This window comes from Gavialis gangeticus, unplaced genomic scaffold (assembly GCF_001723915.1).
Source record: "Gavialis gangeticus isolate Ggan-Ray unplaced genomic scaffold, GavGan_comp1, whole genome shotgun sequence".
NCBI classification, from domain to species: Eukaryota; Metazoa; Chordata; order Crocodylia; family Gavialidae; genus Gavialis; species Gavialis gangeticus.
Genome location: NW_017729026.1, coordinates 2,023,040 through 2,047,132, shown reverse-complemented (window position 1 = coordinate 2,047,132; position 24,093 = coordinate 2,023,040).

Sequence of the window (24,093 nt, the reverse complement as noted above, 5' to 3'; positions counted from 1 at the left end):
ATTGTTCCTCCCCAGGTGCATCACCTTACACTTGTCCGTGTTAAACCCCATCCTGTTCTCCTCCGCCCATCCTTGTAACCTATCTAGGTCTAACTGTAGCCTGTTGCTCCCCTCAATCTCCTTTCCGCCCTTTCATAGTTTCATAGATGTAGGGTCGGAAGGGACCTAAGAAGATCATCAAGTCCAACCCCCTGCCCTGGGCAGGAATAAATACTGGGTTCGTATGACCCCTGGTAGGTTTGAGTTCATATGACCCCAGCTAGGTAATTATCAAGCTTCCTCTTAAAGATTCCCAAGGTAGGAGCCAGCACCACTTCCCTTGGAAGTTGGTTCCAGATCCCAGCCGCCCTGCCAGTGAATTAATTAGTGCCTTCTAATGTCTGGCCTGAACCTAGTCTCAAACAACTTATGGCTGTTACTCCTTGTTACTCTGGGAGGTGCTCAGGGGAACAGGGTCTCTTCCATTCCCTGCTGGTCCTCCCTGGAAAGTTTATAGACTGTCACCAGGTCCCCTCTCTGCCTTGTCTTGTGAAGGCTGAACAGGTTCAGGTCCTGTAGCCTCTCCTCGTAGGGCCTGCCCTGCTGTCCCCAGATCATGCGAGTGGCCCTCCTCTGGACCCTCTCAATGCTGGCCACATTCCTCCTAAAGTGCACCGCCCAGAACTGGATGCAGTACTCCAACTGTGGCCTGACCAATGTTGCATAAAGGGGGAGGATTACCTCCTTGGCCCTGCTGGTGATGCATCTGTGGATGCATGACAAGGTGCGGTTAGCTTTACTGACTGCGTCCTCACATTGGCAGCCCATGTTCATCTTGGAATCAATGATGACTCCAAGATCCCTTTCTGTCACTGTGCTTATGAGAAGGGAGTTCCCCAGCCTATCGGTATGCTGCTGGTTCTTACTGCCCAAGTGCAGTACCCTGCACTTGTCACTATTGAATCCCATCCTATTCTCATTCGCCCACCCCTGTAATCTGTCCAGGTCCAGTTGTATCCTGTCTCTCCCTTCTAGTGTACCTACCTCACCCCAAATCTTGGTGTCATCAGGAAATTTGAACAGGGTACTTTTCACCCTCTCGTCCAAATCACTAATAAAGAAATTGAACAGTGCAGGCCTGAGGACCAAGCCCTGGGGGACTCCGTTGCCCATATCCCTCCAGGTCGAATATGACCCATCCAACACCACACTCTGGGTGCAGCCCCTCAGCCAATTTGTGATCCATCTGACTGTGTAGGCATCAATGCCACAGTCACCTAGCTTTTTAATGAAAATGGGGTGGGAGACAGTGTCAAAGGCCTTCCTGAAGTCCAGAAAGACTACATCCACTGCGACACCTGCATCCAATGATTTTTTGACCTGATCGTAAAAGGCAATCAGGTTGGTCTGACAGGACTTGCCCCTAATGAACCCATGCTGGTTGCCCCTGAGCATCATCTCCCGTGCTGTTCCTTCACAGATGTGCTCCTGGATAATTTTCTCAAAGAGCTTCCCCAGGATCAAAGAAAGACTAATGGGCCTATAGTTGCCTGGGTCCTCCCTTCTCCCTTTTTTGAAAATGGGGACCACATTGGCCCTCTTTCAGTCTTCTGGCACCTGGCCAGAGCACCATGAGTGCTTGTAAAGCTGTGCCAGGGGACCCACAATGACCCCTGCCAATTCCCTCTGCACCCTGGGGTGGAGAGCGTCTGGACCTGCTGATTTGAACATGTCCAGTCCCCCCAGAAGTTCCCTAACTCAGTCCTCCCTGACCCTAGGTCTGGTAGAGTTTCTCCTAAGTCTGTCCTGAATCCCAGTGGGGGAGATGTCCCAGTTCCTGTGAAAAAAAATGGAGGCAAAGAATTTATTAAAAAGGTCTGCCTTTTCCTCTGGTGCAACCACCAGATTGCTAAGCATATTCTGCAGGGGCCCCATGTTACCTGGTGCCTTCCTCAGACTCCCTATGTATTTAAAAAAGGACTTGTTGTTGTCCTTGATGCAAGCCCTAGTTCCATATCTGCCTTAGCTTTCCTAACAGCCCCCCCTACAGACCCGAGCAATGGAGGTATACTTCTCTTTGGTGATAGCCCCTCCTTTCCACTGGGTGTACACCTCCTTTTTGGCTTTCAGGCATTCCTGAATGCCTTTGGCGAGCCAGGGGGCTTTTCAGCACTCTTGCCCCCTTTGTTGTGACTGTCACCCCTTGGGCTCAGAGGATCGTTTCCTTAAAGAATGACCACTTGTCTTGGACACCCAGTTCTCCTACCCTCCAGGACCCCAGTGCCCCTTCTACCAATCTCCTCAACTCATTGAAGTTGGCCCTTTTGAAGTCAAGTGCTACTGCCTTGCTGCAGGCCATTGACACCCTGTGCTGGATGGTGAATTCCAGTAGGCAATGATCACTGTTGCCCAGATGGTCAAGAACCTGGAGTCTCCTCACCAGGTCATCCCCTGTGGCCAGGACCAGGTCCAGCAGGAGGTGGCTTGAAAACAGCTACCACATTGGCCCTCTTCCAGTCTTCAGGTACTTCACCTGAGCACCATGAGTTTTTGAATATTTTTGCAAATGGTTGGGCTATGACACCTGCCAGCTCCTTGAGTACCTTAGGGTGTAATCTGTCAGGACCAGCTGACTTGAAGGTGTTTAGCCTCTCAAGGTGATCCTTTACTAGATCAACACTGATGCTGGGTATAAATACGCACTCACCCTGGCCGTTCTGTGTCTTGCTAGGCAGGGCGGTCCCACTGGACTGATGAAAGACCGACACAAAGTACCCATTAAGCAGGTTGGCCTTTTCATGGGTGTCAGTTAACAGCTGTCCCATTTGGTTCAGCAGGGGTCCATTGTTACCCTGGCTTTTTTTCAGACTCCTCACATACCTGAAAAACATTTTTTTGTTATCCTTGATATAAGAAGCCAGATGGAGCTCAGTTGCAGCCTTGGCTTTCCTGATCCGCTCCCTGCAGGCACGGACCAGTGCTGAGTACTCCTCCTTGGTGGTAATTCCAGCCTTCCATCCTTTATAAGTCTCTCTTTTGAGGCATAGGAGGTCCTCAAGTTCCCTGATGAGCCAAGGGGGTTGCTGAGCCCTTTTGCTACACTTCCTCTGAGATGGGATGGCCATCCCTCGTGCTGTCAGGATCACTCCCTTGAGGAGCAACCACTCCTCTTGGACTCCTCTTCCTGTTGAGTCATGGTCCCTTAGGGCCTTGACAATGAGCCTCCTGAGTTTGTCAAAGTCAGCTTTCCTGAAGTTGAGGACTTCTGTATTGCTGACTGACTCACCAGCTTTGCGATGGATAGTAAAGGTGATCAGCTTATGGTCACTATCACCCAGCTTTCCATTGATTCTTAAATCACTGACTAGGTCATCCCCTTTGGTCAATCCCTTTGGTCCAGCAATGTTTTACCTCTTGTTGGCCCATAGACTTCTTGAGTCAGGTAGAGCTCATCCACGTGCATGAAGAATCTTTGTGACCAATTCAATTTGGCCGAGTGCTCTTCCCATGAGATGTCCGGGTAGTTAAAGTCTCCCATGACAACCATGCACTGAGAGTGTACAGCCTCAGCCAGTTCCCTGGCAAATTCCTGGTCTAGCTCTTGTTTCTGGTTAGGAGGTCTGTAGTAGAGTCCTACCATGATGTCCTCTGTGCCACGTTCCACACGTATTTTATCCCACAGAGACTGCAGTCATCCCTCTTGGGTGCCAATGTCAATTTGGAGGGACAAGTAGCTGTCTTTGACATAGAGAGATACACCCCCACCTCTTTTATCTGCACGATCTCGCCTGTACAGGGTATAGCCATCTATACCGGTGGCCCAGTCATAGGTGGAGTCCCACCAGATCTCCGTTATCCCTATGAGGTCGTAGTCATTCTTGTTTAGCAAGAGGACCAGTTACTCTTGTTTATTCCCCAAGCTCCTGGCATTGGTGTACAGGCAGGTAAGTGTCCCACTGGGGCCCCCTGCCTTCCCTACAGATCATTCCAGGGTTAGGGTAAGGGTAGGTTCTCTTAAGTGCCTTAGCCTGATGGATTTACAAAGGTTGCCCAGTGGGCTTTCAGTGGTGGTAATCCACCGAACTCCCAGTGGGCTTAGTTTAAAGCCTGGTCGAGCAGGTCAGCTAGTCTGGCTGAGAAGAGCCTCCTCCCCAGTGGAGAGAGGTGGAGGCCATCTCTCCCCAGCAGCCCACTGCCTCTCTCACCAAAGAGCGGACTGTGACTGTAGAAGCCAAAGCCTTCACAATGACACCAGCACTGCAGTCTTTGGTTGACTACCTCAACTTGTATCTCCCTCCTCAGCCCATGACCCACAACTGGGAGAAGCAAGGAAAAGACCACCTGCACCCCCAACCCCTACTCCCAGAGCCCTGTAGTCTCTCATGACCTGGCTGGGATTGCTCTGAGCCATGTCATTCATGCCCACATAGATAAGGAGCATAGGGTAGTGGTTGGAGGGCTGGATAATCTTTGGGATCTTTGCTTGTCCCAGATGCAGGCCCCCGGGAAGTAGCAGACCTCCTGGGCTAGGGGGTCTGGGTGGTAAATTGCCCCCTCAGTCACCCTCGGGAGGGAGTCTCCCATGACGACCACTCTGTGTTTTATCTTAGGGACAGTAGGGGCGGGTGATCTTCCCATGTCTGCGGGAGCTGACAGCTCTGAAGACTCTACTGGGGCTGCAAGAAGTTCGCACCTTTTGCAAAGCTCCCGAGGGGAGGGGACCTTGGTGTGGTGGGCCTTGGGGCCCTTGACCACCTTGGTCCAAACCCCTGGCTGTATGGGAGATCCCTGAGTCCTCCCTTGTCATGGGAGGTGACCTTGGTCTACCCTCTGCCTCCAGGGGGTGAAGGGCCTGGCAGTAGGAGTCTATCTCCTGCTCACCATCCCTGATGGCACACAGTCTCTGGACTGTGGCCTGGAACTTCTCTATCTGGCACCCAAGAGACTCCAAAGTGGAGCAAACCTCGCAAGGGGAGGTGGCCATGCTCCCAGTCCCATAAGCCTGGAAATGTGCTAGGCAGCCCATGCAGCTGAGAGCCAGGGGCTTCATCTGCATGGAGCCCGGAACCATGGGTTCTGTCTGGGTGAAGGCCTCTTAGGTGCCAGGGGGTGGGGCACAGACTCCAAGGGGACCCTTGGGGTGTGGCCACCTGCATCGTGCCACTGGTAACCTGGCTACTGATGGGACTACTTCCCTAGGGCACATTGGCAAGGCCTCAGGCCCTTCTGCTCACCCTCCTGCGCAAACTCCTATTCTAAACTCACATGCCAGGCCCAGAAGCATGCCTGGTTGTGCATCCTGTTCACGAGGCTCCGGTCACATGGCTCCCTGGGGGGCGGGTTGAAGAGCCAGCAGGGGGGGTCAGGGAAGGGGCATGACTTTCAGCTTCTTTTATTGCTTGGAGTCTCAGAACAGCAAAAACTGCCTTTGCCTGGGGAAAGATAATTGCGCCCAAAAGCTTGCTAAGAACTTTTTTCCAACTACTCAGCTGGTCTAAGAAAAGATATCACATTTACTCAAAGAACCTTGCCATTCTAAAAATAAAAACTTTTCAGAAACTGATAGGGAATTTTGAAAATATTTTTTCAATTCAGAATTAAGACAAATATTTCCTAAATTTCATGCTAAAAGAGACTTTGAGTTGCCACTACTTCTGTTCTTGGGCTCTGTTCTCAACTTGGCTAATAACTAATTGTGTGACATTGGGTGAGTTATGTAATCTTGCAACTTACTTTACACTTCTGAAAATTAGTATTATTAGACTTCCCATTGGTATATTTTCAAACTTAATCGCTTGTTTGAGATCCTCAAATGAAAGGTGTTAGAGAAATCTGAAGGATTACACACACACCCTGAAACCAATGGCATCTTATGCACTGAATGCATTCACAATATGCAGCAGAAAGTTAGGCTGATCAGAAACTCAACTGCTTACAAGGGGAGAGTGTGTGTTAGAGACCTCTCAGGAATATTTATCTGAAATTATAGCAAATCTGTCATTTTGTTTGCTTTCCGATGTCCATTTAGAATTGGGTTTTTTTGCAAATCCATGATGAGAATAAACTTAGAATCTCTTTTTCCCCCTAAGAATTCAACCCCATCCATCCATCCATGGTCATTCTTTCACAGTATGATACAATAGGACTCAAAATAATAAAGTAAAACCAGGAAGTAATCAATCCATTGAGGCACTTTCTAGCCCTTCCTACTTTCCTTTGATTTCTGCCTTCAACAAGGTGCCTCCTAAGAGAGCAAGAAGTAGCAGGTGAGAGGGTTAAATAAGCTTTTTAAACAGTTTCCATCCCTGTCTTAAAATCCCTATTTAACTCACCAGTAGGGCTGTTTGTTTCATTATTTAAATGAAGCTGAGGGGTCCCTTCCCCCTCCACACATCATGTTCACAGGAGAACTATTCCCACGTGATTACAAGGTTTGCTATTAAGTGTGAACTTCATATTTAATTGTAATTGCTAGCAAAATATAATTTAACAGCAAAGTATGCTGAATTTGTAACAAAGTGCCCCTTTTATTTGAGCAGGAATATGGATGCTGCCCAAATATATCCGCATGTTTCCAATTAAGTGGAGGGATGTTTAATGTAAAACTCAACTCGATGAAAATAACTGAAGTTTCTGACAAAACAATGAATTGGAGACTAGAAAGCTCTGCATATACAGTACAGTTGAGGAGGGGCAGCACCCGCTGGGTCATCAATTTTGGTCAAGTCTTCCTGTTCGTTTATACTAAAATAATACCATGTAGGTAATTCAATTTCTCTCCAGCTGTAAACATAGGCTGGAATGCTGAATGCAGACCTAACTCAGGGTTGAATGAGACTCTAAATTGATTATGTAGTTCCTTTGCCATTTCCATGTTGAAAATTTGTGGAACTTAAACCAAGTTATTTTTTAAGAGCAAATCACATCAACAGTTGTCAAAAAGCCCCCCAAAAATACCCACTTGGGAGACCTAAACATTTGTTGATACAGATCTGAATGGATAATTTCCTTTAGCAGTTGTAAGTGACCCTGGGTGTTCCAAGGTTTGAAAATCACTGATGTCCATTTCTTACAGTCCATTGCTGATGTTTACAGGATGAGTTTGAAGTATTTGGTTTTGCAACTGTTCTAGAACTTAATTCTGGTCTTAGATAAAATGATAGAAAAGTGAATTAATGCTGCTGGATTCAGACTCTCTTTTTTCAAATGCAGATTCTAGTTTTTTGTTTTCTATTTTTTAATCTGAAAGAGTGAATTAAAAACTAAAGTAATGGAAACTAATGATAAAAATTACCATACTTTTAAGGAGGAAAACTGTAAGAAACTACAAGGTTTTCTTTCATGAATATTTGTAAGTAAAATCTGTCATTTTATTAGGTTGTTTGTGAGGATTTGTAACTTTGAACTAGAAATATAGTGGAATTTAGTAGCAGGAATAAGTCCAAAAGGTTCAAAAGCATCTGGTTATAATGAGAGACAGCGGGTGTGTCTACACGTGCTATTAATTAAAAGTAAAAATACTGTGCAGTTAGCATACTGGGGGGCGCATCTACACATGTTCCCTTTTGGGAGCAGATTTGCTCCCAGTGGGAGCAGCCTGGTACAAGGCTGCTTTTGCCCCCTACCCCCCACCCTCGCAGCAGCCAAAGTGAGATCCAAACTGCCCTTTGGTGCTAGCCCGGGGGCTGGCATGGAGCAGGAGGTCAGTACCCATGTGCACTGGACCAGAAGAGTTCTATTGTCCCCATACACATCAGGAGTGTCTCTCATTATGTGCATGGGTCTGGGAGACAGCTGCTGCTGCAGAGCTCTCCCATCCCATGCACTTGGGAACAAGCCCTGTGCCTAGTGGGTCTTTTCTAAACAGCCCAGGGATGGCCAGGAACTGTCTTGTTCCAGGGCAGATCACAGCCAGCTCTGAGCTGGGTGGGAAACTCACTTTGTGCAGGCAGCTCCCGCCCTGAGCTCTGCAACTGGAGCAGGGACCAGGATGTTACTCTTTGCCCCCCACAGCAGGCTGCTGCTGGGGCAGGGAACAATATCCCAGCTCCCATTCTGATCATGGAGCAAAGGAATGTTAGTTGGTGTTAAAGTCAGCACATGCTATGAACAGCCACATGTGAATGGTTAATGCCCTCTCTAATGTGCACTGCTCAGACTGCTGCTAAAAGACTAGTGAACAGAGGCACTAGGAGCTACCAAGTCTGCTCAGTGCTTACCCACTCATTGCCTCTGTAGTCACAGAATAGGTGAGCAAGGAGGGAAGAAGCCCCAGCACTTTAATTGCTGCCCCTGAATCACCCCCTCTGATTTTTTCCCCTCTCCCAAATTGGCCCCTGGATTGCCCCACCCCATCCTCCAAATCACCCCCTCTGCACCTCCTAAACTGTCCTTTCTTCCTCCCGTCAGTGCCTCCACTCCAAGGTAGCCACAGTGCCACACTGATCATTCCAAGAGAAACAATTGAAGCAGCGGTGGGGGAGGGGGCATGTTCACCTGCCCACGTTTCCTATCCTCTGCCCCCTCTTCAGTGTGGGGCCTGGTAGGGGCTGGGGCTGGGGCTGGATGGATGTGGGCAGCATGGGCTGCAGGGATCTTGGGAGGGGTAACCAGGACTGCCATTGCTGCCACCACCACCACTCTTGGGCTGATCAGGGTGGCAATATAAGAATGGGGAAGGAATTGGGGATGGAGGGGACAATTGGGGCAGGGCCATTTGGAGGTTAAGGGGTGATCAGGGTAGCAGTGTAGCAACTGGGGCAGCAAGGGGAATTGAGGTGGCAGGGAGCGATCCAGGCTTGAAGGGGGCAATTTGTGGGGGGAAGGACATGATTCAGGAGGCGGAGAGAGCAGCAGCTTGGCAGCTTCCACCAACCCACTTCACCCCCTCTCCCCTTGCCCCCCTTCGTCTTCCCCCTTTCACTCCTGCCTCTCTTCCCTGCTTCCCAGTGCACCCTCCCCCTTGTCCCTCTGCCCCACTTCACGCCTTTCTTCTCCCTCCCCATTCACCACTTTCCCATCCACCTGCTACCTGACTGTCCCAGCTGTGCCTGGGATACTGGAGAACTGGAAATGGGTGGTTTTATCTCCATTGAACAGCCAGAAATTAACCTGAGCTAGGTACCACGGTCCAAGGATAATCCTTGCCTGAAGTGGGATCACTTTAAAATGCCTAGAAGGCACTTAGGCAGACAAGGTTCTTTGGGTAAATATAATATCTTTTATTAAACCAACTAATTGGTTGGAAATATTGTTCATTACAAGCTTTTAGGTGCAAACATCCTTCTTCAGGCATAGGGAGAGTCCAATTGTGTTTATATGCTGTCTTGGATGGAACAGAAGCTTAAGCCAATATGAAAAATGCAGGTTTATGAAAATGAAAATGCATGGCAGAGAAAATCAGAGGGGATAGAAGTCAATAGTGTGAGACAGATAGGTGTGTGTGGGGGTGGGGGAGTGGAAAGCTGACCAGTGATGCAATGAAGCTGGTAAAATGTGGAGAGCTTACCTGGGGTTATTGGATGGCAGGCAAAATATAATGTACCATAAATCTAATATCTATATTTAGTCCAGGCATGTAGGTTGTAGCCGTGTTGGTCTAAGGAGATAGGCAGACAAGGTTCTTTGGATAAATCTGATATCTTTAATTAGACTAACACAATTAGTTGGAAAAATTCTTAGCAAGCTTTTGGGCACAAACACCCTTCATCAGGCTGAGGAAGTGTCTGCAGATAGTCTGTGCTCTTCCTGGATGGAGTGGTAAAGCAGCCAGAGTCCAGTAAATACGCAATATATTATTTATTTATAATATATTTAATACATAATATATACTTAGTATATATAATATATATTTAGTCCGGATTTTTTGTATCCAGTAGATTTATGAAGTGAAGTTCATAGTTTCATCTATGAAAGGTGTTTTGTAAATTCCCTTTGAAGATTAGAATTGAGAGATTGGAGAGAGAGTGGTTGACTTGTGAGAATTACCCACAGTAATTGGGTATTTTTGTCTGATAGATTTCTGATGTGTGTTAGAACAGTACACAGTTGTTGTTTCTCCTACATAGTTTCCATCAGGGCATTCAGTACATTGGATTAGATACATTACATTTCTGGAGGTACATGTGTAAGATCCAGGAATGTTGTGGGGTGTAGTTATTATGAGTGGTGGAGATGTGTTGGCAGGTTTTGCATTTCTTGTCTTAGCGTGGTCTGGATCCATTAGGTGTGCTTTGGGCCATAGGAAGGTTGCTTCTGGTGATGAGGTTGGTGAGGTTCAGTGCTTATTTAAAGGCTAGGATGGGTGATTTTGAAAAGATCTCTTTAAGAATTTGGTCATCTTCTAGTGTGGGCTGCAATTGTTTGAGGATTTTCCATATAGGTTCCAGGGAAGGATGGTAAGTCATAACTAATGAAGTATAATTCACGGGGAGTTTCTTTTTGTACAGCAGTAATTCTTCAGGTGGTATCCAGGTGGATCTTTCAAAAGTGCGATCTATCTCTCTGGACGAGTGTCCTTGTTGGGTGAAAGCCCTTTTGAGATTTATGAGGTGATGATCACAGGTGTTCTCCTCAATGCAAATTCAGTGGTATCAATGTGATGAAGTGATCATTAAAGTTAACTGCACTTTATCATGCATTAGCAGGTGCATGACAAACAGGTCCAAGGAGGTGATGCTTCCCCTTTATGCAGCATTGATCAGGCCGCAGTTGGAGTAGTATGTCCAGTTTTCGGCACTGCACTTCAAGAGGGATGTGGATAACCTTGAGAGGGTTCAGAGGAAGGCTATTCATATGGTAGGGGCCTGCAGGCAAAGCCCTACGAGGAGAGACTGAGGGCCCTGGATCCCTTCAGCCTCCACAAGAGAAGGCTGAGAGGTGATCTTGTGGCTGCCTACAAATTCATCAGTGCAGGGGAGAAAGCAAGGAATAGGAGATGATCTGTTTACCATGGCACCCCTTGGGGGTAACTAGGAACAATGGCCACAGACTGACAGAGAACAGATTTAGGTTAGACATCAGGAAGAACTTCTTATGGTAAAGGTTGCCAAAATCTGGAACAAGCTTCCAAAGGAGGTGGTGCTGTCCCCTACCTTGGTGGTCTTTGAGAGGAGGCTAGACATACACCTGGCTGGGGTCATCTGACCCCAGTGCTCTTTCCTGCCCAGGGTAGTGAGTCAGACTCAATGATTTGTAAGGTCCCTTTTGACCCAAACATCTATGAATCTGTGAAAGGGCTTGGCTGTATATTACAGCTTTCTTGGTGTGTTTAGGATGATTGCTGGATGTATGTTGGTCTGTAGGTTTCTTGTATACAGTGGTTTGTAGAGGGCACTTAGTACTTGTTAATGAGCCTTAATGTGTGTTCATCATTCAAGTTTTAAGTGGTCCTGACATGGTCTAATTGTAATCTCACCCCAAGGCCCTTGGAAGAATTTGGTCCAGTTTCTGCCTCTGCCTGAAGTATGTGGGTTTATATCATTCCGCCTGTCAAGACAGGTAGGCTATAGGATATTAAGAAAGGTAGTGGGCATAGAAAGAAATTCTCAGTTGCACTTGTTAAAGCTGTCCCAGTTTGCAATTGGGTCAAAGACAGGGAGCATGATTCTGCTGTCAAGTGGTTAGGACACTCACTTGAGAAAGGGGAGGCCCAGGTTTCAATCCTAGATACTATTAAAATGAATAGAAAAAAATTAAAGATTCCCTGGAACATGGGACATAATCCAGTTCTGCCTTTTCCCTGCCAAGTGTCCTAACCACTAGCCATCATACTCTTGTTTATACAGAGTAAATGTTGAAGAAAATTAGAACTCTTCAACATCCAAGAATATCCAACAGCTTAATAGTTCAAGGCTTTCCCTAGGAAGCAAGTAATGTGGGTTCAGATCACTCAATCAGGAGGGAATTTAACTTCACATCTTTATATCTTGGATAAGTGGAAATCTCAATAAGAAGAGGTAACCCTGGCTTTCTTCACCCAAACTAATTGTGATGCCTGATCCATTATTCATAGCTTGAGAATGCCTACTGGATTAAATCCTGAAAGCAAGATAGGCAGAGGAAGGCCTAGTTTGTGATGAAAAACAAGGCTTAGGTTTGAGCTTATCACCGAGCTGTTGCATACTGCCAGAGCAGACCTCTAAGTACATAGAGATCTTTAAGGCCAATGATCTTAGGCACCTATGGCCTGGTGTCAATTGAATAGAAAGTTTAATGTTTTGAACTTTGGACTTCAGCACCTAAGTCCTCCTAAGGCTCTATATACCTACTCCTTGAAAGACTTCTCAAATTTCTTAGATACCTAATTCCTTATAGATTTCAGTTGGAGTCAGACAATAAGGGAATTTTGAAAAATCCAGTGTGTACCTAGCCAAATTTTAGGAGCCTAAAGATATTTGAAAATCTGGCCTTATGTGCTAATAAGGAGTAAAGAAGAGAATACTTAAGAATATAAGGCACAAATACTTACAGTAACATGTTGTGGCAGTGCACTTTCAGTGCCTACCACTTCGAGGGCTGAATCAGGCAGCCAGCAGGTGCTTGATTGTGGCAGCCATTTTAGAACACTGGCTGCCTATATAAACATGGTGTGGGTTAAGAACATTATGTGGATGCCATCTGTGGGGCATGGGTTGTGGTATAGGGGAGGTCAGAGCCACAGATACTGCCCCCTGGCATCAGGGCATGTAATGGGCAGTCTCCCACATTTACCATCCATTTATAGGAACAGCAAAGTCGTGGCAGGAGAGAGAGGGCAGATTAGCCCATAGAGACAGGTGGGTGGGTTGGCATGGGACCCAGCCCCTAGCTTTCCCCCTTGTTACACATGTTACGGTTTCTTCAGTGCATATGAGCAAATATGGTTAGTATCATGGAGATCAATTTTTTAAATTTTAAAAGTAATTAAAACTTTAATTATCCAGGCTTAATTTTACTACAAGAAATGGCATTAACAATTGTACTGGGTAAGGGCATAGACTTAAGGAAGAGTATAGGAAGATGGAAAGGCTCATGACAGGCAGGTTGAAAATCTACATAAGTCACCAGTGCATAGTACCTTCACTGGAGTCATGATGGAGCCAGTTTTATGACAATTTAATATTGCATAGGATTGGAAAAGATAAAGAGAACAGGAAACTATAAATAAGATACAGTAAAAGAAAATCCAGTTGGTAGTATGATAATTTTCATGACAAATGAGTAAGGTCACCTTACAAATAAATCACTAGCTCTCAACCCAGGGTTCAGTTCCCAGCTTTATTCAAACTGCTTGCAGGACCTTGGGCAAGTGCTGTAGGCTGGGATTTTCAAACAAACCCAGGGGAAGTGTATTCTCATCTCTTACTAAAGCTCTTTGGGAATTGGGTGTTCAACTTCCTTAGGTTCCTTAGAAAAACCTGTCCATAACCTCTTTGTACCTTTTTCCCATTTGTAAAATGAAGGTAAAGAAACGTTTTCTTCCTCTCCTTTTTTATCTGTCTTATCCATTTAAGGCATCTATACATGTGCTAGACATCTGCTCCAATGAATGCTAATTAGCATGCATTAGAGCAGACTTGATTAATTGAGTCTGCTGGAGCGTACTAATTAGCATGCTCCAGCAGCTTCTGCATCACATGTATTCAGTGTTCCTGTGCTTCAAAATGGTGGTGGGGGTGCTTTAACCAAAGCTTGTTCCATAAGATTTAGTTAAAATGCCCCCACTGCCATTTTGAAGTGCAGGACACTGAATACATGTAACACTATGGGCGTTTTAATTAGAGTGGCTTGTGAAGGGAGGAAAGAAAATCTGGGGAACTACAGGCCAATCATTTTGACCTGTATCCCTGGAAAGATCTTGGAAAAAATCATCAAGAAAGCCATTAACAACAGGCTAACAGAAGGCAATACTCTGAGAGATGGTCAACACAGCTTTGTTGAGAGTAGGTCTTGCCTGACCAATCTCATTTCCTTCTATGACCAGATGACACATCACCTGGACAAAGATAAAAGGTTGATATCATATATTTGGACTTCAAAAAAGCCTTTGACCTGGTGTCCCATGATATCTTCATGGTAAAATTGGGGAACTGCATCCTTGACAACCTTCCGGTCCAATGGCTAGGGAACTGGCTCCGTGGACAGACCCAGAGAGTGAACAGTTGATGGAACTGAATCAATATGGTGCATAGTGACCAGTGGTGTCCCCCAGGGCTCTGTTCTCGGATCTGTACTCTTCAGTGTATTAATAAATGATCTGGACTCTGGTGTCAGAAGTAGACTGGCTAAATTTGCTGATGACACCAAACTATGGGAAAGTGTGGTCACCCTAGAGAATAGGCTACCAATCTAGGCCAACCTTGGTAGGCTTGCAAGGTGGGCAGATCAAAACATGATGGCATTCAACATAGAGAAATGCAAGGTGCTCCACCTCAGGAGAAAAAACCCCACATCACACTTATAGGCTTGGCAGTGCTATGCTTGTTAGCACCATGACTGAAAGAGACTTGGGGGTCATGAACGACAACAAGACATCAGCCAAAGCCCTTAGAGGCTATTCCAATAAAAATGAACATTGTGAACTGCACTGTAGTTCCACTTATAGCCTACATGTGAGCTCAGTTCTATTTCTCTGAACACAAATAGTATCTTCTCTTATTGAGGCATTTTGCCCAAAGTCCTTTATGTTACAATTTACTTGGTTTGGTGTTGTTTTGTTTTATGCAGCTTTGTAAGGCAAAAGACAAGCTGGATTGTTAATTTACCCTTTCTCTTCTGTGGCAAGAGACCAGTTTACTCTTTAATTGCTGCAGGCCATGTTTCTGTCAACCTCCCAAAACCAATATAAGAGCACATTCTCAAAGCAAGACTGCGAATACACGTTTGCTAGAAATATTCAGCCACTTGGTCTTGTGACAAAAGCAAATCATTCACTCAAACAGAACATGATGAGCTTTAATTTCCCGTTATGAGAAATACAATCTGTCCAAGGCTTGAGAACGTTCTCTAGTGGCTGACATTTGTGGGTCAGTTCAAAGTTATGCTTGCTTATCTCCTGCTCTTTGCTTCTATTGTCTGAGTGTTCTCTTGATGGGACTCTGTTACAGTCAGCATTTAAGTTTCCATTTTTAGGCTACAAATGTGATTTTTTTTTTTTTTCTCATAGCTTTGCCAATCCAAAACACTGCTCTCAGATCATAGTACTAGCAACGAAAGTATGGTGCTAAATAATCAGCTATGACTCAGAGGAATTAATATTCATTCAAAATTATTGGGACATATTGTTCCATTTTGCCAGCAGCTTAATAATTAATAACCATAACCCTAGAATGCTTAGCATTAATCCCTGTAGAATACTACAGTTCACACTAGATTCCTGAAGTATTTTTTCAACAGCAGCACCATTGGTTTCTTTGCCTTTTTTATGTTTCTTATACCAGACACATCAACAGATGAGCAATGTGGTATTTCCTACTATAGAGAAGCACAGCTAGAATATATTACAATAGAAAAAATATTCTGTATTTCTATGTTACATATTTAAATAGTATCAGCATATTCAGTTTATATAGGAAACTGTTAGACTTCCAAAGTCTTGTATTCTGGAATTTTAAATTGTCCTTTTGAAATAACAAGAAAAAAATAATTTGACAATTTTCTGTTATCTCAGTACAGATCTTCACTCAACAGTACTGACAGTATGATTTTTCAACCCACACCATCCAGACCAGCTCCAAGATTAAACTTTCAGAAGGCAAACTGGCAGAAGTATTAAAAGCTAACCAACAAGAGAGAGAACCAACTAGAAGACCCATCAGAAACCAACATTGATTAAGGCTACAATACATTTACAAACTGCCTAATTGAAATAGCCAAACTTTGTTATCTAAAGGCTATAGAAGCCATTATGTGGCATGCTGGGACAAGCTGTGAACAGCTCTTTAACATCAAGCAATGCAATGACTCTGCAACTATAAAAGAAAGAACTACAGAACAGCTGGGTACTGCATTGAACAATGTGAAAAAAGAGAGATGGCTTACTACCATAGAAGGACTGGATATAACCCGCTTGAGCAGACAAGCATGGAGCACCATTAACGTCCTTATAGGCAAAGGTGTCAAAAAATGACATTGCCCTATGTCAATAAATTCCATCAAGATAATGGTGCAACAACATTATGTGTAGTAAACCAAGCAAGAAATACATAGAAATGATTAAACATCTGACTTGCAAACAACTTAAATCACCCTACCCCAACTAATTAAACACCCCCACCCCCACTCTAACAATAAGTTTTCATGCGAATATTGAAGTGATCAAGACTGTCAAGGCTGCTGACCCAGATTAGAATTTGTTACCAAGTTCGGAGCCACAATGAAAAGATAGCTTCAGAAATTCAAGTATAAATGTTTAGAAAGTAACAGACTTCCAAAAATCTGGAGAAAAGCTGACACCATTACTATCCTGAAACCCAATAAACCACCAGAAGATCCAAAAAGCTAACAACCCATCTCACTACTCTGAGTTTCATACAAACTCACAGAGTGCCTAATCCTGAATAGTACAGCAAATACCATTGATCCCCAGCTCCCAAAAGAATACGCTGGCTTTTGGAAACAGTTGTGTATTACTGACCAAGTTCCATTACATACATTTGACATAGAAAATGGATTTGAAATGAGGCAGAAAACATGTGCGGTCTTTATCAACTTCACAGTCACCTGTGACACTATATATAGTATCTCCCTGGGAGGCAGGGAGAGCCAGGATTGTGCTCCCCATTGGGTTGAGCGCTCTGTTTTGTTCAAAGCCCTCTGTTCTGTTTTGATTTTGCCTTTTTAAGCTCAAAACAAGTCGAAACAGCATCAAAATCAAACAGCCGGCGAAATTTCGCACAGCCCTAATAGGCACCCCAAATGACTCCCCAACTAGGCACGACCTTGACAGAGAAGCGTAGGTCAAGCTGAACAGACTGATATCTGGATATGGATGCTTTAAAACAATGCTTCACAAGTTGATCATCTTGAGCAGCCCCCTGTATGAATATGGTGTCCAACAAACAATACAGTACTTAATCGAAAGCTGCAGTCTTTACAAAAGCCCAGACAGGGCAGAAGGAATCTGTACAGCGAGTGATAATGCCAGACAGTGGTTCATAGATTTGAAAGTTGATATGTGATACTATATGAAAGAAGAACTGTGCTTTAATAACTCTTTGACAATGTTTTGTGTAATAGTTTGACCTTTTCCTTAATTTGTGTAGTCAGACCATATCCGTATTTATGAAGCTGGGTAAGAAAATGACGTGGTAACAAGAAACTAATTACAGATGACAGATATGGCTACTCATTAGTTCATTACCAGATCCCTATGCATGCCGGCCCTTTAACTGAAGGTATTGGGTGGGAATTAATATAGCTGAGACCCCTGTCTTTTACTCCCTTTGTTATCTCCTTTATTGTCATAACTGAGCAACTACTCAGTCACTGAGGCAAATGAAGCAAGCCTACTGCAGAAGCTGTGGTACCAAGAAGGACAGGAAGCAGTGAAGGCAGACGTTATTCATAACTGGAGAGCCTTTCCCTGTATGTTGCAGAATTTGAATAGAGGCGATTTTCCCCTAGGAGACTTTCCCCTTAGGAGCTCCAAAGGGTTCCAAACTTCACCCTCCATGGCTGCATCCACATTAGCGTGGATGTTCATTTCCCTGGGACAAGCAGCAATGGGACCTTGTGCTCCCACTACTTGTCCTCCTGGAAGACCCATGCCACGTGCCCTTTGGAACACAGCAGTTTACCCCAGATAGGGTATGCCATACCTGGGGCCCTGGGGAGCTGCAGCCATGGCACTTCCACAGCTGGAAACCTAGCCGGCAGCTGGAGTGTGGCTCTGGCCGGCCAGGCTCTGGGTTTGGATGACGTGTATTTATCTATCTTCTTTCTCTCTCAGTGTTGTGAACCCACTCCCTCCCCATCCCACCTTCCCCCCACCCCTGGGGTTAGTTGGCTAACATTGTATTTTCTGTAACCTACATTCCCCTCCTTACCCCCATCCCTCTAATGTTAGTCCCTCTTTTGGGTAATCTGTATTTCCCTACCGGTTTTGTCATCTTTTTTGGATTCACAATCCTAAACATGTACTAATAAAAGTCAGTCTGTCACTTGTGCCACCCTGCTTTTTTTGGCATGGATTTTTTTGACCCCAGTATCTCCTGGAGTCAAACCCCCTTCTCTCCCACCACATACTGCACATCCAAGCTCATCTGGATGTGGCCTTTGAGGCAATGCTACATGGGAATCTTGTGAAGTCTTTCTGCTTCCCTCATACATCTGTTGGTTTCTGTAAAGGAATGCAAGTTACTGATGGAAATTTTGGTTCCATAAAAGTCATGGGCTGAATTCCCATTGACTTGAATAAAGCCCAAATGTTACTCTGACACACTGCAACTACCAACCCTAGCTTTTTTATATTTAACATTTTCTGATCTTAAACTTTCTAACATTTTGTTTCTTTCAAGAAACTGTCTTAAGATATTATCAATGGTGCCATAATATGTATGTATGGATTAGGGATCAAGAATTATTTTGATAAAATGGAAAAATACTCTTTAATAAAGAAAATGAAGTTCAGTAAGAAAAACACAAAAGACTACACACTGGGAAAAATAATGAAATGTAGAAATAAAATGGGGAATGAATAGCTAGGCTACAGTAATGCAGGAAACTATTTGGGGTTTCTAGTGCACCAGAAACTGAAAATCAATGGTCTATATAATCCTGTCATGAAAAAGTCTAATAGCATCCTGGGAATTAACAGGAATATTGTGTGCTAACTGTGTGGAGTTACTCTTCAGCACTGGTGAGGCCTCACTTGGAGTACGATGTTGTCCAGCTTTGGGGGTGCACTTCAGGAAAGATGTGGACACAATGCAAGGCGTCCAAAGGAGAGCAACAGTATGCTTTGATAGATGTCTTGATACCCTGACACATAAGAACAGGTTGGAGAAAATAAGATTATTTAAGTCTAGAGAAGAAATGACCAAGGGGAAATGTGATGCCTTCAAATACAAAAAGAGTTTTAGGAAGATGATGTTCAATAGTTCACTGTGTCCAGAGGTAGCAGGACAAGGAGCAATGAGCATAAATTACAATTAGGGATTTTAAGTTAGATATTAGGAGGGATCTTTTAACCATAAGGGAGGATAAACACTGGAATGTTATTTAGAAAAGCTGTACAATTTTCAGCATTGGAAGATAGAAATACAGTTGTCTGGGATATTTTAGATGGAGGGATTCTTTGTTGAGCAGGGGGGTTGATTAGATCTGGATTGTCAAGCTGGTGGCCCATGGGCTTCAAACAGCCCACAAGGAGTTAATGTGAAGCTTCTGGGTCCTCACCTGGCCACTGCTCACTTCGTTGTTCAGGTTACAACAGCAGCCAGAGTTGTAGGCTCCCCTTCCTTCCTGAGAGTCTGTGAGTTGCAGCTGTGCAAGGTGGGGGATATTGCATGAGTATGCATTGCAGCAGGAGAGAGGGATTGTACGGATGTGCACTGCAGAGGGGAAGTGGGGATTATGCAGCGCAGGAGGACTGGAAGCATTTGCATAGCATGTGGCCCCTGCTGGTGCAGCTCCTGGGCTTATGACTCCCTGGGGGCTGAGAAGATGGATGGCCCTGGACTAGATAATTGCTGTAAGTCCCATCCAGCTGTATTTTTTTCTACAATTTCATGGCATGGGACTATGTTTTGTGTACATTTAAGGCTTTTAATAAGTCTTATGGTTTTTATGGTGTTAAAGTATTTGCTAGTCAGTGGGAGAGCTGTATCAGATTTTGTTTTGAGTCTGTATTTAGCTAGCTTGGTGGGCAGTTGCCATCCTCTAGCACACTTATCTGGCAAATTAACACATTGCTATCTAGCCCTGTTCTTGTATATAGTAGTAAACGCATCCCTGCAGCCTCATAAATTGCATGACTATGCCTAGTACTGCAGTGAGGTCTGGGTGGGCAAACTCCTGCCCACAGGGGGTGTTAACTACAGAAGCAGGCCCTAAAGATGTACTGCACTGACAACCCTGGCGTTTCACTGAGATTAACAGACCCAGGTCTCAAAAGTAAAGTGACTCTGTGTTCAAAATTATCTGTTTATTAAAACATGAATGAGTTTGGTGATCTCCTGAAAAGGATGGACTAATGTTCTCTGGCTCAAGTCAGGAATAATGCAAGTTTCTCCACATAGTTCTGGCAAGGATGCTGAAGAGACATTTAAAACTAGACTCTAATAAAGCACTGAAGAGTATGCTAATGGGAAACAAATTTTTCCAGCATGGTGCTGGACAAAATGACTTAATACATCTTTTCTACTGTTAGTTTTCATTCCATTTTCTTTACAGCTGATACTTGCTAGCCAGGCATAGGATTTTGTGATGTGCGGGCAAAGAAGAGCATATCAACCTCATTTTCATTTGTGGTCTTAGGCTTCTATGAGGAAAGAGGTTAAGTGAGCTGAGTTCTAGCCTGCAGTTGTGGTAGGGAGCACTTTGTTTGGGGCTTGGTGTGAATATGCTTTGATGTAAATGGTTTTATAAGTAGAACACCTTGATTCCCTTTTTGCCGCAGAGGAAGGTGGAAGTCTGAGCCTGGAAGTGGGCTGCAGAGACTGTTCTCCAGTTGGTTCCCTATGCCTTTGTTTCATTTTACTAGATTACTGTTGTCCCCAAGTTAATACTATAATTACTGTAGTTTTTTCACAGAGGGGTTGACTGTACCTGAGAGAGCTGGGCAGTTGAGAAAGGATAGCCCCCAGGAAGACACAGAGAAAGTCTCGCGGGGACAGAGAGCTGGAGAGAAAGAGGAGTCCTAGTGAGCGCAGGATGAAACCTAGGGAAGGACAGGGGGAACTGCAGTGGCCCAAACACTGTTTGAAGCTGACCAATCTGTTGTGCTGTTTGGGACATTGGCACTCCGATCCCCCTCCCCCTTTAAAGAAGAAAACACTCCCCCACCTATGAGCTGACTAAAAGAAGGAACTCTTTGGCTAGGGACAGAAGTTACACATAAACTGGTATAAGTCATCAGAAACTGGTTTAAACCTGTAACAGAACAGAAACGCAGTGCACATAAAACTCTTCTTACCAACATTTTCTTACCAAGATGGCTGAAACTGGTTTAAGATAAACCTGGTTGAATGTAGATCTGATCTGGGTCAAACCAGTTTATGAAACTTCTGTCCCAGACCCCTTCCTGGTTCAAGTTAAATCACAGTAATCCCAGCATGCTTTCCAGCTCTGGGCTGCGCTGCGCTGTGCTCTCTGCTTCAGAGGGGCTGGCCCCACCACTCAACTGTATAGGTGGAGCAGTGAGGGCTAGCTGAGAAGAGGGTGGGAAGGGTAAGCCAGGCTGAGGATGCAGCCCAGTCTGCGGGGGGGGACTACCCCCCCAGGCAAAGCCCAGTTGGAGTCTGGGGCCAGGGAATGGGGTTAAATACCCTTTCCCCTTTCTAAGCTTACTGCTGGCTGCAAATGTGGACTGCAAATCCCAGAGGCACCTCACCTGGAAGCAGAAAGAGGAAGTGATAAGCAATCCTGCAGAGTCCTGCTGCTGCAATTCTGAACTGCAAATCCCAGAGACCTCAGGGGCAGCAGGAAGAGAAAGTGAACATACAGCCAGAGAGCTGGGCTCTAGTGCCTCCTGGCCTCAGCCACTGCAGGCATGTGGCTGTATTTCCTGACTCAAAGGTAAATGTCCGTTCAGTTCTGTCTCAATTTAATTTGTGCAGCTTAGATTGACCTGCAAAGATTGAATCAATTCAGCCATAGGCTTTTTGACTGTCTGTACCTAGCCTTTGAGATGGGGGTGTTATAGACCACCAGGAAAGTTGGGGACAGAAAAGAGCCAGAGTTATAGAGCCAAAGGCTTATCCCTCAAGAAGCTACACCCATGATGTTCTAAAGGTGTCTTCAGGAGAGGGATTCATATGGAGAGTCTTTTGGGAAGTCATATGACAGACTTTTCCCTGAAAAGCTGTATGATCTGTAACAGTCTTCATCAGCATAAAACCAATATAAGTAAACCAGAGACTCCTCTGGGCTGGTTATATTTGGTGTTTTACAATGCTGTCCTGAAGGTTCTACTGGGTATTTCCATCTCTTGCACAAGCAGAAGCATGCTTTGTTTCTTGGTATTTTCAAATATCTGGCATACTTGGAACTGGGCAAACGTCATCTTTCTGGAGCATATTTTTATGGAATGTATTATAAAAAAGGCTTTAGGAAATAGCAAGGAACAAAAATACTTATTAAAATGACCTTAAGGTCAGATTGTCCCACTATTAATTACAACAAGTTGTATCTTATTCCGTGAGTAGGTCCACTGAGTTCAATGGGATTATTTAAAGAATTTGGATATTACTCAATAGGACTGAGAGTGACAGAGTCTGGCCCTCAAATTGCAGCAGCTGCAACATATAGCATATATTTCTTTTTACTTAATACAAAAGTTTATATTGCTGGCTAAGATGAAGAACATGGACTTTTATGAAATGAAACTTTTTGTAAATAAGTGATCATATCTGCAATTTCTTTTAGCGACATTTAATTTAAATGTTGTTAAAGTGTTTTTTTAAGATTATCATTGGTAAGAAAGTGTTATGTGCAGTCAACTAACACATTCACTAATGATTCACTATTACACATTGGATCAGCTTCTTGCATTGCAGCAGTTACATTTATCAGCATAATCTTTCATGTTTCCAAACAATGCACACCTAGACTTTGTTTCTTTTTTAATACCTAAATATATTTAGAAAAAAATTCGAAGGAAATGCTACTTCTTACCAGGTGAAATTGTCCTGATACAAAGGCTAAGACTGAGTATGTAGAACTTGACACTTGAGGTTTTTAGTGGCTCATAAGCCTTTTGCTAGCACTCCTTGATATTTTTAAAAAGTTCCTGATGATAATATAACCATTAACAGAATTTGCCATCATGCAAATTTATACGCAGATAATCAAATCTCAGGATTCGAAGTGTAAAATCTCCAGAGGGTTTTGGAGGATTGTGTCTCCTATCTGTTACTGAGGCTATGTGCATTATGCTTTTCTTTCACTTTCATATAGGTACATACATACCTACATGATCACAGTGTGACAGAAACTAGAAGTGCTATGACTAGTCAGTCATAGTAAATAAATAAATAAAAAATAGCAAGCAGTTATTTTATTAGCTAAAAGCAGAGGGATTATTGCAAAATTGTGTAACATAGAAGAACAAGTAACAATTTATCTGAAAACATAGGCCAGATTTTTCTTTTCATTTACTGTTTGTTCTCCTGGGTTTAAAGTTTTTCATCAAATATAGAGAACACAATACGTACTGAGGTAGCAAATGATATAAAGAGAGTAGCTGATGGGAACAGTTTGCAAGAACCCATAGTCTTAAAATGTTTTTTTCTGAACTATTGGATAAATATTTATGGATAATGAATATGCACAAAGTACACAAATGACTTTCAAGCAAAAAGACAGGAGTAATAAATTGGAAAAATATTAGTGTAATGAAATGTCTGACCAGCTCTAGAGAGGAAACCCCCCCGTTATGTCATTTAGTCTAGCTTCCACCCGATCTGCGGTTGCAGATGCACTGCTTGAAGTTTAAACATGTCTCTGCTGCTTCTGAATTCAGCTGGATGAGCCAAAACAAAAGCTTCTGCTAGGGCTAAACTTTGAACTGTGTAGCTGCAGCTAGAGACTGAATGACACTGGGTGCATCTGCATATGATGCGTATGACACAATAAACCCTGGTGCAGTTCACACTAGAGTTTATTGCTCCCAGGCACCGTGTTTACACATGCACCCAACAACACAACACAACACCTAGAATCAGGTCAGAGCATCCCCAGCCAGGAAATACTAATTAGTCAGCTTTACAGGAAAGAGCTGGTGTAGGTAATTCCACTGATGATAGGACACTGCCCATTTGCTGTGCAGCTGAGTTGAACCGTATACCTCCATTCTGGCATAGAAATCAGCCTCCTCACTTAAAAAACACCCTTCCAATTTTGGATGGCTAATTTTTCTGGGAAAAGATGCATGCAATATTGGAGTAATTTTAGTATTTGGCAGTGAGATTTCAA